Here is an 18,755-nt window from a genome sequence, read left to right as displayed (position 1 = left end):
TTGGCACTTACCACCAGTCACCACCAACCCAGACTCTTTATTAAAGTTTACATCCTTTCCCGATATATATATATATATATATATATATATATATATATATATATATATATATATATTTTCTGTTTTTTTTTCTTATTGTGTTTGTATATTATTACACAATGACTGGCAGAGGTAGAGGGTGAGGCACCACCAGGAGAGGCAGTGCCGTTGCTGCAACCACTGGCAGCACCAACAGGTCTGTGACTGGTCCGCCGCCAGCCACTGACCGCAGAGTTGTGGAGGAGGGAGCAGAGGTGCAGCAGCAGCGTGTTGCCCCCATCTTTGCCGTGGGTCGTCGCCCCCCCACCCATTGTGGAGAGTCAGGCACAGACTGTCGCGGAAATGATGTCGGAGCAGCAAGCCACCATTTCCAGCCAGACCTCCAGCACCAGCGAGACTAGTGCCACCACCACCAGCACTCCGGTCCGCAGCAGGCCTCCACCACCACTTAAGGGCACATCGACCCCAGCGACCAGCCTGCTCTCACTGACCTCGCTCTTCACCCCAGGGACCGCAAGCGTTTTGAGGGATGTTGTGGAACAGTTTGAGGAGGAGATGATGGGGGCATGCAAGGAGGAGGAGGAGTATGAGGTAGAGGAGTTTGTTGTTGGCGCACAACAACCAAAATTTCATGAGGAGGAGGGGCCTGATGTAGGGGATGTTGGGGCAGAGGAGTTGGTTGAGGGCTCAGAGGAGATGTTTTCGGGATGATGATGATGATGATGATGAGGTGGGGGACCGTCCCTATGTGCCACCACCAGCACAGTTGGTTGAAGGCAGCTCCTCATCGGAGGAGGAGGTGTCTCTGGCACATAGGCACGGCAGCAGCATGGCGGCCATCACAGGGCATGGGGGGCAGGAGCCACAGCCTGCTGCTTCAACCGCTACCACCACCCGCACCAAAGCTCCTCCAAGCAAAGGGAAAAAAACTCAGCCCTCCAAAGGCAAAAAAACCTCCCCAGCCCTCAAGCTTGAAGGGCAAGTTGAAATCCCCAGTCTGGCGGTAGTTCACTGTTTTCGTTGACGACAAGACCCATGCCATTTGCCACAGTTGCGGTGCAAGCCTGAGCAGAGGTCGCGATCTGAACAAGTTGGGTACCTCGTGCCTGCAGACCCACTTGGAGACCAAACATTTTGAGGACTACAGTGAGTTTTTGAAGCTGAACAGCCACTGCACAGACTTCAGCAGCAGCAGCATCCCACCCTCCTGCTCATCCAGCATCAGCAGTAGGAGCACAGAAACTCACTGCTCCCCCCCCCCCAGGGCAGCCAGGCCTCAGTGGCCTCATCTGCTCCCTCCACAGTTGCCTCCTCATCCTCCCGTGCAGGCAAACGCCGCCAGACCCTGCTCAGCGAGTCCTTTCCCGGTGTGACCAAGGTTCTGTCTCCCACCAACAGGCGCATCCGGGTGCTGAACGGCTTGCTTGCCCGGGCCATGTGCTCCCAGCTCCTGCCATACTCCTTTGTGCAGGAGGGGAGTGACATGAGAACGCTCCTGCAGTATGGGATCCTGGAGTGGCAAATTCCCACCCGCCACTATTTCTCCCGCACGGTGATCCCAGCACTGCACCGCTTTGCTATGGCGAACGTGGGCCACTCACTTGATCACACCGTGAGTGAGCAGATCCACATCACCATGGATTCATGGAGCAGCCATTTTGGGACAGACCGCTACCTGTCCTTCACGGACCACTGGGTCAGCCTGGTGGAATGTGCCAGCGAGGAAGCAGCAGGTCCATCCTTGGGCGCATCAGCAGCAGAAGCATTGGAGTGCAAGTACAACAATATGCCTTCTACCTGCATGAGACATGTTGTGAGATTCAGACTTTGCTAACGGCCATGGCTGCAATTTATGTTCGTCAGAATCGCCACCATTAACATTGTCAAAATAAACAGGTTTTTGTGACCCTAGGCTATGACCTCTTTGGCCTAGGGACCCGACACTCACCAGTCATGAGCCCCCTAACAGTCCCTACAATGCTAGAAAATTTGCCACTGCTGAGCCATTGTCCTTTGAAAAGATTTGGGATTTTTGAAAGTGAAGTAGGGAGCCCAATAAAAGCCAATGGCAGAATTCTGCACTTTTGCACCCCTATAACTCCGGTTAGTTATAACAAGCCGACTTTAGCAGTTAATAGCAAAGGCCCCTTACATCCTACCAACACCAAATTTGCAGGATATGTTAAAAATATAGCAGGAAACAATATTTAAAGGACTTCCGAGGCCACAAATGGGAAAAAAGTTAAATACCTTTTCATAATCCAGATCCATGGAGGACGTCATCTGCTCCCTCCCGTTCATTCCGCCATGGCTCCCACAGTAATACCGGCCCCCGTTGGGTCCCAACCCCTCCGAACAGGTCGGGTTCTCATTCCCCCTCAGTATGGCCGTCACAAATTGCCGCGACTGGGCAGCTCTAGGACCTCCTCCCGATGTGTCCGATGTATACACGCATACTGATGACGCGGCGGGAGGAGGCCCTAGAGCTGTGCAGCCGCAATCGCGTCTATGCGGACTGCGCAGCCTCGGCAATCTATGGCAGCCATATTGAGGGGGGAATGAGAACCCGACCCGTTTGGAGGAGTCAGGACCCCGACCGGGGCCAGTATTACTGCGGGAGCCATGGCGGAATGAACGGGAGGGCACGGATGGCGTCCTCCATGGATCTGGATTATGAAAAGGTATTTAACTTTTTTCACATTTGTGGCCTCGGAAGTCCTTTAAAAAATATATATTTTTTTATTTTTCTTATTATTTTTATGTGCTGAGTGTGAGAAATCTGAAAAAAAATGGTGTGCAGTCCCCTTGTCCCCCATGTAGGCTGGGATAGCCAGAATGCAGAGCCCCGGCCGACTGGGGCTTCGCACCCTGAGCTATACGAGCCCGCATGGCCCATGGTATGGGGGGCTCCGGGGGGGAGGGGCGGCCACGCCTTCCCCCTCCCCCCGGGGCCCTTGTCCAATCCATGGACAAGGGGCTCTTCCCCACCAGATGCCCACCCCCCTCCCAGGAGAAATGAGTATAGGAGTACAAAGTACCCCTTACCCATTTCCACAAAGGGTTAAATGAAATAAAAACACAACCACGAGAAAAATTATTTCATTATTCTAAATTAACCATTAATATTTACCTGTACCTTTTAAAAAAAATTCCCACGCCAATATCCTCGGTAAACGATCCAATGAATACAGTATCCTCTTATCTTTGCAATTTTCATTTAAGTTGATTGAAGTCTCCGACGCCCCCCACATAGCAGAGAATGCGTCCTTTGGAACGCACAGCTGCGCACTCCCGCTGTCTCTCCCATGGATGCACCAGGTGCCAGCCTAGATGAGGGTGACAGGTGAAGGTAGGTGGGGAGAGACAGCGGGAGCCGGCAGCTATACGTCCTGCACAGGACGCATTCTAAGCTATACTAATGGTTCATGAATCATCTGGTTCTTTTGAATGAATCGGTTCATTTTTTAATTAATCCACTCTTTTTTCTTTGAAACTTTAAAATAGATTTTCTCAAAAAGTATAAGGTCTTTTTGAAAAAATGTTTTTTCTCTTGTTCCCACTATTCTACTTAACATTCCCAGCAATTTTGGTGTCTCTAGCTTTTAAAGGGGCTTAGCTATTAACCGCAAAGTCGGCGGGGGTTTATTGTCCCATGGTCAGAAGGAGAATTTACATTGAAACTTTAAAATCAATTTTCTCAAAAACTATAAGGTCTTCTTGAAAAAAAAAAAATGTCTTCTTGTTCCCACTGTTCTACTTAAGATTCCCAGCAATTTTGGTTTGGTGTTTCTAGCTTTTAAAGGGGCTTTGCTATTAACCGCTAAAGTCGGCAGGTGTTTAATTTTCCCACGGTCAGGAGATCTTTAAAGGGAACCTAAACTGAGAAGGATATGGATATTTCCTTTTAAACAATACCAGTTGCTCTTTGCTGCAGTAGTGGCTGAATCACAGACCTGAAACGAGCATGCAGCTAATCCAGTCTGACTCCAGTCAGAGCACATGAACTACATGCTTGTTAAGGGGCTGTAGCTGAAAGTATAAAAGACACAGGATCAGCAGGAGAATCGGGCAACTGGTATTATTTCAAAAGGAAAAATCCATCTCCTTCTCAGTTTAGGTTCCCTTTAAAATCAATTTTCTCAAAAACTATAAGGTCTTTTTGAAAAAAAAATGTTCCCTCCTGTAGTCACTGAAAAAACTCTGGTGTTAGACACCTTGAAACATCTTTTCTATCACTTTTGTGACCAACATAAATGTTTCTAGTTTTCAAAGTTCGCCTCCCCATTGAAGTCTATTGCGGTTTGCAAAAGTTCCTGCGAACCAAACTTTTTGTGGAAGTTCGCGAACCGAAAATCGGAGGTTCGGGCCATCTCTAACCCTGATGTCTCTGCTGGACAGACCACCCTGTTCCCCATGGCAGCGCACATGCTGCGGTGCCTGCGCACAAACCCCAGGGTGAAGCAGATGCGTGCTTGGGAGGACGCCTGCATCAGCATGATCCTGGACCCACGGCTGAAGGGGAAGGTGGCTCAGTTCCTGCCTGCTGGAGACCCTGAACAGCGAACAAGGGAGTTGCAGGAGATCCTTGTTCAGCGATTGGAGGAAGCCTTCCCGCAGCCTTCCACCCCCTCTGTCCCTGTCCAGCCAGCACAGCAGCCGGTGCCTGCAGCCTGCAGCAGCAGCAGCATCAGGTGCCCAGGAGATCTGCTGTACTTGACAAAGGCTCTCTACATGATGGTAGAGCAGCCGAGAGAGGAGGTGCGTGCAGCAGCATCCTCCTCTCAAAGTCACAGCCAGCGCCTGACCCGGATGGTGGCCGACTACATGGGGTCCTTCAGTGGGGTTGACACTGGCGAGGAGCCTGTGGACCCCTTGGAGTACTGGGTCAAGCGCTTGTAGATCTGGAGTGAGCTGGCACAGTACACCATGGAAGTCCTGTCTTGCCCCCCTTCCAGCGTGCTGTCCGAGAGGTGCTTTAGTTCGACCGAATGCGTGGTCACGGAGAAGCGCTCTCGTCTGTCCACAGAGTCCGTGGACAAACTCACGTTTTTGAAGATCAACCAGGCCTGGATTGAAGGCATGTTCCAGGCACCTGTTGTCGGCGAGAGGAGGACTTGAGGTGCCTGGGAATTATTTTTTCACAACAACCTTCAGTCCCCTGCTAATTTGGCCTGGTTTGTCTGTAGGTGCTGTGGTACAACCGCTAGGGACCATGGCCTGTTACATTGCCTGCTGCCACACGGCACTCCTCCTCCTGCTGCTGCTGTATTTAACCTCCTGCTGTCTGTGTTCCTACCGCCAGGGTCCACAGAATTTTGCGCTGCTGCCATTCGCCACTAGCTATTACGCCACTACAATAGCTACATTTTTTGTTTAAAAACATTTTTTTGAGGTGTCTGGGTTGAAAACTGTGCTGTCCCAGTTGTGCATTGGACACAATGTGGGCTTCACGACTGCTGTGTGGAACCTCCTGCTGTATGGTGTTTATTATTACAGCCGTGGTACCAACGCTAGGGACCATGGACCGTTACATTGCCTGCTGCCACACGTCACTCCTCCTCCTCCTGCTGCTGCTGTATTTAACCTCCCGCTGTCTGTGTTCCCAGAGGGTCCACAAAATAATGTGCTGCTGCCATGCGCCACTAGCTATTACGCCACTACAATAGCTACATTTTGTTGTAAAAAAAAAATACATATTTCAGAGGTGTCTGGGTTGAAAACTGTGCTGTCCCACTTGTGTATTGGACACAATGTGGGCTTCACGACTGCTGTCCGGAACCTCCTGCTGTATGGTGTTTATTATTACAGCCGTGGTACCAACGCTAGGTGCCATGGCCTGTTACATTGCCTGCCACACGTCACTCCTCCTCCTGCTGCTGCATTTAACCTACTGCTGTCTGTGTTCCCACCACCAGGGTCCACAGAATTATGCACTGCCGCCATGCGCCACTAGCTATTACACACCAAATTTAGCTATGCTGTTTAACAACAGTTGAGTTCTGTAAGGGAAAAAACATTGAGTTGAGTACAAGAGGAAGAATATGAACACAAAAAAATGGTGGTCAAGAAGAAGAATAAGAATAACCAGGTGGAGAAGAAGAAGAATAACCAGGGGGAGAAGAAGAAGAAGAAGAGCCAGGGGAAGAAGAAGAAGAAGAACCAGGTGAAGAAGAAGAAGAAGAAGAACCAGGTGAAGAAGAAGAAGAAGAACCAGGTGAAGAAAAAGAAGAAGAACCAGGTGAAGAAGAAGAAGAAGAACCAGGTGAAGAAGAAGAAGAAGAACAATGTGAAGAAGAAGAAGATCCAGGTGAAAATGAAGAAGAAGAACCAGTTGATGATGAAGAAGAAGAAGACGAAGAAGAACTAGGTGAAGAAGAAGATGAAAATCCAATTGAGGATGAACCAGAAGAAGAAGAAGAAGAACCAGGTGAAGAAAAAAAAGAAGAACCAGGTGAACAAGAAGAAGAACCAGGTGAAGACAAAGAAGAAGAAGAACCAGGTGAAGAAGAACAACAACAACAACATGAAGAAGAACCAGAAGAAGAAGAAGAAGATCCAGGTGTAACGTTTGTGGAACTTTCTCCGTGATCAGCGCACAACGCGCGCGCTGACACGGCGGAAATCCTCCACAAGCGTGTAATTGCAGGCACCCAGCAAAAGGTGCTACGCACCTGTAGAAGGAAATTCCTGTCGGTAGGTGGCGCTGGGGAGTGCAGAGGAACCAATCCTCTGTACCTCCACAAATGCCAGACAGGAATTGTACGAAGCGCAGAACGCAATCGCAAGAGAGGCGATTGCGAATGTGAACGAGCAAAGGCGACAGGTTATATGTGTGTGCGCCAATCCAGTTGCCACCCCGCGACCGCGCACACACAACAGCAGATATGAAATAGGAACGCGATCGCGAGAGGTGCGATCGCCAGACGTGACACAAGGCAGATCAGAATAGAATATGAGGGTAGCAAAGGCACAGCAAATAATACAATGAGAAGATGCGGAAAATAACAAACGCTAGCTAACCGCGAACACCGCACTCATTCGCAACAGTGCATGCGGTTATGCGCGGTCTCCACGTGATAAGCACAATAGAGACAAGCACGCCTAACTAACCATCGACAGACAAACATGAAACAGGGGACGCGAACGCTTGCTTAACGGTTACCTCACCGAGCCTCCAGCAAGCGGTCGTAGCAGACAAGACAGACACACGAAAACAGGGACAAGCGAGAGATAGCATCCACAGCACTAGCGAAAAGTGGCTAGCGGGATCCAGGTACAGAGTAGCAGAACAGAAGGATCCACAGCACTAGCGAAAAGTGGCTAGCGCGATCCCAGGAGACAGAACAGAAGGATCCACAGCGCTAGCGAAAAGTGGCTAGCGCGATCCCAGGAGACAGAACAGAAGGATCCACAGCGCTAGCGAAAAGTGGCTAGCACGATCTCAGGAGACAGAACAGAAGGATCCACAGTGCTAGCGAAAAGTGGCTAGCGCGATCCAGAGAGGCAGAACAGAAGAGATAGCTGGTAGCAACTGCTGCACCAGCTATGCTCCAAGAACAGAGATCAGAACGACTTCCTATCGACCACCGCTGGGACAGGACAATCGCAACAGACAAACAAAACAGATAAACAATCCTAACTGCACTAGGGAAATCTGCCTAGCACAGTTTCCAGGAATTACTCTAAGCTGAACTTCAAACAGAGAGTAAGGCTGACACCCCACCAGGAGTGTTACATAGGACAAAATCCTTATGACCAGCGAAGCATTGTGGGAAAGACATAGTACTTATAGTACACGCCTCCAATGAATGTGGCCAGGCAATTTGCATGACAACGTATGCAAATTCCTCTGCAAGCACAAGCTGCAAAACTGACAGAAGCTCTTCTTTCTAGAGTCCTGCAGCATGCAAACCTACATAATGGTCAAAAGGCTGCCTGCCTGCACAGGCAGCTGAGCAAATCATCACACCAGGTGAAGAAGAAACAGATGATGAAGAAAAAATAGAACCAGATGATGAAGAAGAACCAGATGATGATGAAGAAGAAGAACCAGATGATGATGAAGAAGAAGAAGACGAAGAAGAACTAGGTGAAGAAGAAGATGAAAATCCAATTGAGGATGAACCAGACGAAGAAGAAGAACCAGGTGAAGAAGAAGAAGAACCAGGTGCCAGTGAAAAAGAAGATGATGAAGATGATGGTGTTGAGAAAGAAGATGGTAAAACAGAAAAAGAAGACGGTGAAGAAAAAAATGGAGAGAAGAAAAAGAAGAAGGTGAAGACGGTGAAGAAGAATAAACAAGAAATGCAGAAAAAAAGTTTTCCATCAAATTTTTTTTTAAATTACACCTATTAAATTGTGATTTCCCTTAAAAAAAATGCTTTAAGGCCATCCGAATTCGTGATTACGACTATTACCCGAATTCAATTACCGATCACGACTCGAATTCGAATCGAATTCTATAGTCGTGATCACGGCCGAATCCGAATTTGAACCGGACCCGAATTTGAATGTACTCCAATCGAATTTGGGTACATTCGAGCATCCCTGCCTCTGGCCAACAGGGATGCTCGGATGTGGCTCATCCACGAATTCGGAAATCCGCGTGGTTGCAAAAAAAAAATCCGCATTCGGCCCCGCCGCATGCGGATTTTCGTTCGCGTCCACGCAACCACGCGGATTTTTTGCCGTGAATGGCGTAATCACGCGTGGATTCCCGCCCGGAGGCGGATTTTCTTTTAACGTTAATAACAAAGCCCCCATACATGCTACAATCCCCCAAATTGCATGGATTATCGAGGTGATAAGGGGCAACATAACTTCAACATAAAAAATTCCCCAAAATTTTTTTTTCTAGAGAAAATGGATTTTAAAGTGAAATCAACACTTTAAATGGGGCTCTTAATTGGTAATAAGTGGTTTTAAAAAGGGATATACGCGTTAAGCAGTCAAAGAGGTGAAGGCGAGTTCCAATGGCACTTGGCGGCGAAGGTACCGCTGGAGGAGGATGAGTGGCTGACGCCAAAAAGGCCCAAGAGAGGTTTTTGTAATTTTTTTTTTTTTTTTGCAGCAATTAGCAATGACATCGCAGCAGAGTTGTCAGTGGACACGGGCAGTGTGAACGCAGAGTGCAGTGGTGGTAGCAACTGAGTCAGGAGAAGGACTATGCGGGCGGTCAGTTCAGCAGCACAGAAGGACCACGGCAACATACTGGTAGTAGTAGTAGCAGCACAGCGTCATAGTGCTGGCCAAAAAATTAAATGCACCCGGTGACCCGGGCAGTGTGAACGCAGACAGAGTACATTGGTGGAAGCGAGTGAGTCAGGAGGAGGAGGACAATGCCGGCGGTCAATTCAGCAGCACAGAAGGACCATGGCAACATACTGGTGGTAGTAGTAGCAGCACAGCGTCATAGTGCTGGCCAAAAAATTAAATGCACCCGGTGACCCGGGCAGTGTGAACGCAGACAGAGTACATTGGTGGAAGCGACTGAGTCAGGAGGAGGAGGACAATGCGGGCGGTCAGATCAGCAGCAGCAGCACAGAAGGACCATGGCAACATACTGGTGGTAGTAGTAGTAGTGGCACAGTGTCATAGTGCTGGCCAAAAAATTAAACGCACCCGAGTGACCCGGGCCGTGATAACGCAGACAGAGTGCATTGGTGGTACCGTGGTAGCGACTGAGTCAGGAGGAGGAGGAGGACAAAGCGGGCGTTCAGTTCAGCAGCAGCAGCAGCAGCACAGAAGGACCATGGCAACATACTGGTGCTAGTAGTAGCAGCACAGCGTCATAGTGCTGGCCAAAAAATTAAATGCACCCGGTGACCCGGGCAGTGTGAACGCAGAGTGCAGCAGCGGGAAGCGACTGAGTCAGGAGGAGGAGGACAATGCGGGCGGTCAGTTCAGCAGCAGCAGCACAGAAGGACCATGCCAACATACTGGTGGTAGTAGTAGCAGTAGCAGCACAGCGTCATAGTGCTGGCCAAAAAATTAAATGCACCCGGTGACCCAGGCAGTGATAACGCAGACAGAGTACATTGGTGGTACCGTGGTAGCGACTGAGTCAGGAGGAGGAGGAGGACAAAGCGGGCGTTCAGTTCAGCAGCAGCAGCACAGGAGGACCATGGCAACATACTAGTGCTAGTAGTAGCAGCACAGCGTCATAGTGCTGGCCAAAAAATTAAATGCACCCGGTGACCCGGGCAGTGATAACGCAGACAGAGTGCATTGGTGGTACCGTGGTAGCGACTGAGTCAGGAGGAGGAGGAGGACAAAGCGGGCGTTCAGTTCAGCAGCAGCAGCAGCAGCACAGAAGGACCATGGCAACATACTGGTGGTAGTAGTAGCAGTAGCAGCACAGCGTCATAGTGCTGGCCAAAAAATTAAATGCACCCAGTGACCCGAGCAGTGTGAACGCAGAGTGTAGTAGCGACTGAGTCAGGAGGACAAAGCGGGCGGTCAGTTCAGCAGCTCAGAAGGAGGACCATGGCAACTTACTGGTAGTAGTACCATAACACCAAAAAATTAACCAAGGTAGGCACTAGGCAGGTAGTAACTGTCTTTATAAAGGCAGGCATAGTTAACAACAGCACATGCAGCAGCCACTTCATGTCCCCCTGTGTCCGACAATAGGGGCCAGGAACTCACCTTCCACCCAAGCCTGGTTGATTTTCAGGAAGGTGAGTTTGTCCACAGAGGCGTGGGAGAGCCGAGAGCGCTTCTCTGTGACCACGCCACCGGCCGCACTAAAGCATCTCTCTGAGAGGACACTGGAAGGAGGGCAGGATAGGAGTTCCAGGGCGTACTGGGAAAGCTCGCTCCAGATGTCCAGTCTCTTGACCCAGTACTCCAAGGGGTCCACGGGACTGTCGGTGTCATTGAGCCCGCTGGATGACCCCATATAGTCAGACACCATGGTGGTCAGTCGTTGCTTGTGCTGGTTGGTGGTGGATGCTGTGGCGGGCACCTCTGTTCTGGGCTGCTGCACTGCATACAGGCTCTTGCTTAGGCTCTTCAGGTCTCCGGGGCGCCAGTTGCTGCTGCTGCTGCTGCTGGTGGTTGTTGTTGTGCTGCTAGTGGCAATGGCAGGCACCTCTTGCTGGCTTGGGAGAGCAGTTACAGTGGGGGTGGAAGGCTGGGGGAATGCTTCCAGTAGTCTGCGCACAAGGGCCTCCTTCAACTCCCTTGTGCGTTGCTCGGTGGTGGATGGCGTCATTAAGTCTCCCAGCTTCCCTTTCAGACGGGGATCAAGCATCAAGGTAATCCAGATGTCCTCCCTTGAACGCATCTGGATCACCCGGGGGTCCCTGCGAAGGCAGCGCAACATGTGCACAGCCATGGGAAACAAGTGGGCCCTGCCAGCAAGATTTTCCTCGTCCTCGCCATTGTCCCATAACGCATGCCTGTCCTCTTCCTGTGCCATGTCGTTGTCCTCCTCAAACCGCCATCCACGTACAATGCCTGCTGCACTCTGCTCCTCCTCCTCATTCAGGTCAGGGACCTCCAACTCTTCCACTACCTGCTGTGAGCCCTCCTCTGAGCTGGACTGTGCTGCCATCTGCTCCTGTTCTTCCAACTGCCTCAGGGCTTCATCCCCACGCTCAATTAAATTGTCCATTGCCTGCTCCAGTAGACAAACCAAGGGCACCCACTGGCACACAGAGGCCCGCTCCTCACTGACCATCTTGGTTGCCTCCAGGAAGGGACTCAGCACCAGGCATACTTGCTGCATCAGTGTCCACTGAGTGGCAGTAATCATGGGGACTTGCTGGCTGCTGGGGACACTTGGGTCTAGCATGTAGGCCCTAAGAGCCAGCCTGTGCTGACACAGCCGCTTCAACATGGCCAGAGTCGAATTCCAGCGAACTGGCATGTCGATGATCATCCGGTGTTGTGGCCTTCCATACTGCTGCTGTAAGGTGGACAAGAGTGCAGAGGCAGTGGCTGACAGGCGGAAAAAGCGTACCACCGCCCGGGCATCCTGCAGCAGCTCGCTCATCCCCTGGTAGGTGTGCAAGAAGCGCTGCACCACAAGATTGAGCACGTGGGCCAAGCAGGGGATGTGCTGGAGGTTTCCCTGCTGCACTGCTGCCACCAGGTTGGCCCCGTTATCGGCTGCCACATACCCCACTTCCAGGCCTCTGGGGGTCAGCCACCTCCGCTCCTGCTTCCTGAGGGCGGCCAGGACGTTGGTGGCCGTAAGACTCTCCTTCCCCAGGGTCACCAATTTTAAAAGGGCTTGGCAGTGCCGAGGCTTGGCGCTGCTGCTGCCGAGGCAGGCTTGCTTTCCTGGGTGCAGAGGGAGTTTCGTGACAGGACCCTTCTGCATCCCCCCTGATCCCGCGTGGTGGCACCACTAGCTGGGCTGATGCGCTCTTGTCCTCCCTCCCTTCCATCAGTGTCACCCAGTGGGCCGTAAAGGACAGGTAGCGACCTGTCCCAAATCTGCTACTCCACGAGTCCATGGTCACATGGACCCGCTTGCCCACAGAGTAGTCCAGGGAACGGGCCACGTTTTCCACCGCAAACTTGTGGAGTGCTGGGATCGCGCTCCTGCTGAAATAGTGGCGACTGGGGACTTGCCACTCGGGGATGCCAAATTGGAGCAGCGTCCGCATGGCGCTCCCCTCCTGCACCAGGGAGTAGGGAAGCAGCTGTGATGCCATGGCCCGGGCCAGCAAGCCATTTAGTTTGCGGATCCGCCTGTGGCTTGGAGACAGAGGCTTGGTCAGACCCTGAAAGGTGTCACTCAGCAGGGTCTGACGACGCTGGGATGCAGGGGAGACAGAGGAGAGAGACGAACACTGGCTGCCAGTCTCAATGTCTGTGTCCTGAGTAGCCGAGGTGGAAGAGCGCTTGCGTGCTACTACTGCTGCTGCTGTGGGGGAATCACGACCCTGAGGGAGGGATGATGCTGCTGCGCTGGTGGGCCTTCTGCTCTCAGGAACCCCTGCCAGCAGTGCCTGCTTCCTCTTAAACTCCGCATACTCGCGGCAGTGGCGGCTTCTCAGGTGGCCCTGGAGGGATGAGGTACCCATCTTGCTCAGACTTTTCCCACGGCTCAATCTTTTGCTGCATAACCTGCACACCGCATATCTTTTGTCATCAGTACATTCCTCAAAGCAATCCCACACTGGTGACTTTAATTTACTGCGGCCCCCACTAGCAGAGGGTGCAGCGGAACAATGTGTGGTAGTAGTTGCCGGGGGTTGCATGGTGGTGGTGCCGGCTGAAGCAGTGTCCTGTCTACTTCCTCCATGCCCACTGCTGCCGATGCCCCTGCCCCTGCCTGACATATGGCGATATCCTTGCCTAGGCCGAGGTGACTCGTCATCCTGCTCTGCCTCTGACCATTCTTCCACGGACTCAGCAGGCTGCACATAGTTAGGGTCCACAACGTCGTCATCATCAGCAGCATCTTCATAATCCAGCTCTTCCTCTGACTCCCCCGCCTCCTCTTCTGTCCCTACATCCCCAGACACAGACCCCTCTTCTTCATCACCAGAACTCAACAACGCTTGTGATTGTGGCCCGATCTCAATCTCTGCCACATCAGTCCCCAGTAAGTCCTGAGCTTCTTGCATCAGCAGGTTCCCAGAAGCCGGACTGAGGGACAGAACGCTGTCATCCTGGGAGGGCTGCTGACCAGTGGGTGCTGGGGTGGATGTCACAACAAGCGTGGGACGTTGGCTGCTGCTGCTGCTTGGAGTGGTGCTCACAGTAGAGGTCTGGGAGGAAGTCATGATGTCCATGAGTACGTCAGGTTCCATTTGCTCAACCACCACACAGGGACCAGAAACTTTAAAATATTTGGACAATGGCGTCCGCTGACTCGGCCCAGGCTTTGCTGCCCCCCTTTCTGCTGCATCACGACCACGTACAGCTGGGCGTCCTCTCCCTGGACGTGGAGCAGTCCCAGAAGTGGCTGAGGCAATTGAACTCCCTTTCCTCTCACCCCGCGAAACCTTGCCAGACATGTTGCTAGTAATGAATCACTGGATGCAGTGGGCACAGTACAAGGTCACTGAAGGATGCACCAGGCACAGTACAACGGCACTGAAGGATGCAGTGGGCACAGTACAAGGTCACTGAAGGATGCAGTGGGCACAGCAGTGGGCACTGGATATACAACTAGGTCACTGAAGGATGCAGTGGGCACAGTACAAGGTCACTGAAGGATGCAGTGGGCACAGCAGTGGGCACTGGATATACAACTAGGTCACTGAAGGATGCAGTGGGCACAGTACAAGGTCACTGAAGGATGCAGTGGGCACAGCAGTGGGCACTGGATATACAACTAGGTCACTGAAGGATGCAGTGGGCACAGTACAAGATCACTGAAGGATGCAGTGGGCACAGTACAAGGTCACTGAAGGATGCAGTGGGCACAGCACAAGGTCACTGAAGGATGCAGTGGGCACAGCAGTGGGCACTGGATATACAACTAGGTCACTGAAGGATGCAGTGGACACAGTACAAGGTCACTGAAGGATGCAGTGGGCACAGTACAAGGTCACTGAAGGATGCAGTGGGCACAGCAGTGGGCACTGGATATACACCTAGGTCACTGAAGGATGCAGTGGGCACAGTACAAGGTCACTGAAGGATGCAGTGGGCACAGAGGTGGCACTGGATATACAACTAGGTCACTGAAGGATGCAGTGGGCACAGTACAAGGTCACTGAAGGATGCAGTGGGCACAGCACAAGGTCACTGAAGGATGCAGTGGGCACAGCAGTGGGCACTGGATATACAACTAGGTCACTGAAGGATGCAGTGGGCACAGTACAAGGTCACTGAAGGATGCAGTGGGCACAGTACAAGGTCACTGAAGGATGCAGTGGGCACAGCAGTGGGCACTGGATATACACCTAGGTCACTGAAGGATGCAGTGGGCACAGTACAAGGTCACTGAAGGATGCAGTGGGCACAGCAGTGGGCACTGGATATACAACTAGGTCACTGAAGGATGCAGTGGGCACAGTACAAGGTCACTGAAGGATGCAGTGGGCACAGTACAAGGTCACTGAAGGATGCAGTGGGCACAGCAGTGGGCACTGGATATACAACTAGGTCACTGAAGGATGCAGTGGGCACAGTACAAGGTCACTGAAGGATGCAGTGGGCACAGCAGTGGGCACTGGATATACAACTAGGTCACTGAAGGATGCAGTGGGCACACAAGGATGTCACACTGTGTAATGAGATGCTCATATGCCAGCGAGCGAGCAGTGGGCACTGGGCACGGCACAAGGTCACTGACAGAATGAATGAACAGCGCTGGCAGAGAGTGGCGGCGCCGGTGGTGTGACTGGCTGCCTGCAAATAGTACAAGTGTATAACTGTCACTGGAATATACAAGTGAACACTGCAGTTGCACTAACCTGCCTGCCTGCACTACACACAGATAATCCCCACTCCCACTACACTGACTACACTGCAGCACTGAACCTGCCTGCACTACACACAGTTAAATAATCACTAGACTCCCACACTCCCACTACACTACACTGACTACAACTAACTACAGCAATCACTCACTGACTAGCTAACTGTGTACAGTATAAGAGCAGTGTTAGCAAAAAAAAAACGCTTTGTTTTTAACACAATAAATGCACTTGCTCAAACAACAATGGCCTGGAGATAATCCTCTCAGCACCACAGTCTAGCAAGGACAGAGCTTTTCCATCATGGCGGCCGCTTTATATTCAGGAGGGGAGGGCATAGCTCCCCTCCTGTGATTGGTTGCTAGGGCCTGGCTGGGGCACTCTGATTGGCCTGCAATGTGTCACTTCCGCATAGTTTGACGCATTTCCGCAAACCACGACTTCAGCGCCGGGTTTCACGAGCGTGAATGCGGATTTCTGTTCGCATTCACGCGAAGCCGAAGTAGATTTTCGTGGTTGAAAATCTATTCACGGATTTTCGTGTCCGAGGCGGAATGCGTCAAAATGGTCGTGAATCCACGCGTAAGCGTGATCACGACCTGGCGGTGAGCACCACTGCTGGCCAATGATGAAGTATAAAAACATAGTTATCAAGCATCTTGGTATAAACAGATATATACGTCCAAACAAAACATGCTGTGAACAGTATAACGTGCATACACATCAATACTCTCCTGCACTGTATAATAGACCCTTGCTTGACACATTTTGGCAAGTTACAGGAAAAAAAAGTTATACAAATTAATTGTATCACTTTTTGCACACAAAACCTGGGGAAACTGAACGCCAGGGAGGTTGAATGCAGCCGAATTGTTAATATCTAAACACTGGAAATTTTGGTCTGCACCTTCAGCCCAATAATGAATTAAAGAAGTCAACTTGATTAAAAAAGTAGAGCACCTGACACTTTGGATAAAAGGGCAGCAGGACTGGTTATAACTACAATGGGGCAAAAGTAACTTGGGACACCCCAGCAATGGCAACAAAACAGGAGGAGCGCTGTGTAATGTGATACCTTTTAATTAAAATGAAAATTGCGCAATAAAAATGCACTTACTAGATACATATAATCAGCAGGCGTTTTGGTTTGGCAATTACTGAATCTGAGAGAGCCTAAGCACTTTGAGTCCTATGGGAGAAAAGCGCTATAGAAATTTTATTGTATTGTATTGTATATTGTATATAACCCAGAAAAAAAGCGTCCCCTCATGGAAGCAGAACCTGGGGCTGCAGTGGCCAGCGGCAGCAAAGGTCCAGATGGTAGGTGGACATCAGGTATCTCTTTGAGGTGACTGTGTGCAGGTAACGTCAAGACGCGTTTCGGCATATCCACGCCTTCGTCAGTTAACGTACCTGCATGCACACTGGACTCCTATATATAGCAGGAGTAAAGGGAATAAATGCCAAGGTAAATTGGGGTTAACGAGGGTAAAGGGGTAAGGGCCGGGGCGGGGTTGAGCCCACATAAACATAAAGCCATATATTTGACACATATCAAATGCACCAGGCCATAAAAAACCCTGGTGTGGGCTACCTGGTTGTATTTGGTTTAAAAAATGTGTAAAGAAAAGAACAATATAGCACATAAAACAGCACAGGAGTGCCTAATTACATCAGGAGAGACACGCAGACAGCGTGTCTGTATAATGTAGCTGAGTGTTACTATGGTAACCAGCCTCCAATAGAGAAAATAGAGGAAGTGACCTGCCGGGACGGCGGGGGGGGGGGGGGAGGATGGCCTGCGATGCTCGTGTTTGGAAGCAGAGACCTCGGCTTGCCTGTTGTCATGGTACACCTCCGTTTGAGCTCGGAGGGGAAGGGGCAGAGCCGGGGCCGGGCTAGAAGAGCCTTATAGTATTTGGTCTCCTAGGAGACGCTTCTAGCAGTGCTGTAGATGTGCGCTGTGTGGAGTGGCTGAGATGTGCAGCCAAAGGAGAGCGCTGGCCACTGCAATCTGTGCCACACAATGAGGGCACATTTATAAATGGGCACAAATGAAAATGAGCGCAATTAGGAAGTATGAATTAAAAGAAAAAGCAAAAAGTAACACAATTAAATAAATGCAGATTTTCCAGCTGCAATGTAAATACATCGGCTGATCACAATACACATATATAAAACCACAACATATATAGCACGTATCATATATAAAAAATATATAAAAATATATCATATATAAAAACACCGTATATAGAAAAACCACGAATAAACCACCAGTTGTATAGTGTGTGCCATGAACTGGTGCATATATAAAATAGACCAAGTGTGAATGGGGAGGGTAGGATCCTCCCACAAAGAAAATGTGGGGGGTCTGGAAAGATATATTGGCATGTGGTACTCAAAACAGATCCATTAGTATACATACTTATGGAGGTGGAACGAGGGCCCCCCACCGTGCGCAATCCACGGCAGGGGGAGGGTATAGTGAAGTGGAACTGCCTGGGGTAATTCGAAGGGAAAGGCAGTACCCAGGGGAGATGGATCCCTGCTGCAAAGTTGGGTGAACTGGGACAGTGGGGGAAGGGGGGGGGGGAGGGGGGAAGGGGACATGAATATAGAATGTGGAATATAAAACCAAGGCATATGTGATTGAACCGACTGTAAGAAAAGTTCAAGGAAAAGTTCATGCAATGTCATAAAAAGCTTCATGGGAAGCTCTGGGATGGTCATATAAAGTTGGCTGTCTCGACCTCCTCTTTTAACCCGACTGGGCACAATTTCCTATATCTCAGGTTCATGGGTAAATCTGTTGTTATGGTCTCCAGACCCATGACTGTCAGGTGTTCAGTAGACTGGTCATGGTTTTCAAGGAAGTGGCTGGGGACGCTATGGTTCTGTATTCCGTCCTCAATCCCTCGTCTATGCTCTCCAAAGTGTTCCCGTAACGGGCGTGTGGTGCGACCGATGTAATATTTTGGGCAATCACAGGATAATAGATAAACTACATAGAGAGTGCCACAGTTTATGAACTGCTTCACCTGGATAGTGTGCTGTTCAATATGTACGTGCTTTTGGCGATGTCGTATGAAAGGGCAGCATTTGCACCTAGTTTTCCCACACCGGAAGTTTCCGGTTAGGCCAAAGGCATTTGGACAGGAGGTTTTAGTTTTTGAGCCAATGTTACGCTTTGCAATCTTGTTTTTGAGGGATTTCGCCCTCCGGAAGATGGTGCTGGGTCTCATAGGTAAATGGCGTCTGAGAACAGGATCACGTAAGAGGAGGGGCCAATTCATGCAGATGATATGGTTGATGCTACTAGCTCTACTGTTA

General features: G+C 50.5%; 1 protein-coding gene across 1 annotated transcript in view; it reads right to left on the bottom strand.

Moving 5' to 3' along the window:
* Positions 1-18,755, bottom strand: part of C10H10orf71 (chromosome 10 C10orf71 homolog) — a 262,233-nt gene that overhangs the window by 188,095 nt on the left and 55,383 nt on the right. The gene's annotated exons all lie outside the window — the stretch shown is intronic.

This window comes from Hyperolius riggenbachi, chromosome 10 (genome assembly GCF_040937935.1).
Source record: "Hyperolius riggenbachi isolate aHypRig1 chromosome 10, aHypRig1.pri, whole genome shotgun sequence".
NCBI classification, from domain to species: domain Eukaryota; kingdom Metazoa; phylum Chordata; class Amphibia; order Anura; family Hyperoliidae; genus Hyperolius; species Hyperolius riggenbachi.
The sequence above is the reverse complement of the archived record's forward strand: the minus strand, read 5'-3'. Positions and strand labels throughout refer to the sequence as shown.